Genomic DNA, 1,692 nt, shown 5'->3' on the forward strand with positions numbered 1-1,692 from the left:
TCAAAATGCTAGACAAAATCCTCCCCACTCTTTCCTCTCCTTTCCTCAAGCAGATGGAAGGGATATCTTTTGGAGCCATGAGCTATGCCACCTGCTGTTCGGGGAGGGTTGATGTTAGCATTTCCCTGGCTGCCCCAGCTGGTGTCTCAGTATGTTTCATGACCCCAGTTCACTGTCTCTGGGCCTATTTCAGCGGTAGAACTTATATAAATGTTGCAGTCATTATAGCCTAGACTGCCTTTCAAGTTCATTTAGAGACTTGGAGCACTGTAGCCCTTGGTGGTGAAATTTGTAGGAACCTAAGTTCCTGGAATTGGTGATTCTCTTCTGGCTAGGGATCCTTTAAATGATCCCTCAGTGCGGGGGTGGTGGGGGGTGTCAGCTCAGTTTAGTTGGGTTTTCCTTTCTGCTCTTACAGGACAACACTGAGTTCAGTGCCTCACAATTGCTGTGTTCTTCTTCCACCAGCACCCAGAGATGCTGTACGTACTAGGGCTCTGCTGCCAAGGGAGGGGAATGGGTGACCTCTGTGATTCAGGCCTGTTTTCTTTCTCTTCAGTGCCTCTTTTAGCAATATGAAGTTAAAATCAGGTACTGTAAGTGCTCACCTGATATTTTTTCTTATGAAGCTGTTTTTGTTTTGTTTTTGTTGTTGTTGTTTTCTGTGTAGATATTTTTAAACCTAGTGTCCTTCCTATAGGGCAGGATTGGACAGAGCTTTCTATTCCGTCATCTTGCTCCACCTCTGCTACACACAAACTTTTAAATTAAAATAAAAACATTATTCAATATGGAATTTCAGGGGATTTTTATTTTTGTTCTTGTATCTTTCTATATGGATTGATTTATTTTTTACAGTGAGTATGTATTATTTTATAAGAGTAGCATAATTTAAAAATAAAAATATGTTATCTTAGTGACTGATATGGTCTAGCTCTCTGTCCCCACCCAAATCTCATTCTGAATTGTAATCCAAATTGTAATCCCCACATGTTGCAGGAAGGACCTGGTGGGAGGTGACTAGATTAGGAAGGCAGTTCCCCCATGCTGCTCTTACAATAGTGAGTTCTCACAGGATCTGATGGTCTTATAAGGGGCTTTTCTCTTCTTCGCTCTGCACTTCTCCTTCTTGCTGCCATGTGAAGAAGGATGTGTTTGCTTCCCCTTCTGCCATGACTGCAAGTTCCCTGAGGCCTCCCCAACAATGCAGAAATGTGAGTCAATTAAACCTCTTTCCTTTATAAATTACCCAGTCTTGGGTATGTCTTTGTTAGCAGTGTGAGAACAGATTAATACAGTGACCTAAAGTAATAACCAGATAATTTGTGCCTAAAACAAGCTCAAAATTTGACTCAGGTTCTTACAATTTAAGGAGGGATAAATTTTCCAATATAATTAACTCAGATAATTGTCATGGGCTTTTGTTTTCACCTCTAGCCTTTGACTAGAGTTGTATAGAGAATTTTCAACAAAGCATGGCTTTCAAATTAGCCTTTGCCTCTGTTTTTAACTTTGTGTGGCCACCTCATTTTCATACCCTATGGGTATTTTTACTGTTGTTTGGGTTTATTCCCTCTTTCATATATTTATATCTAGCCAGATTATTTTGCACTGATGGTCATTTGCTAAGATTCAAGCACTGTCTAGGGAGCTTCAGATAACCTTACTTATGGAATGCCCAGTTGTTGGATT

Source organism: Papio anubis, chromosome X (genome assembly GCF_008728515.1).
Source record: "Papio anubis isolate 15944 chromosome X, Panubis1.0, whole genome shotgun sequence".
Taxonomy (NCBI): domain Eukaryota; kingdom Metazoa; phylum Chordata; class Mammalia; order Primates; family Cercopithecidae; genus Papio; species Papio anubis.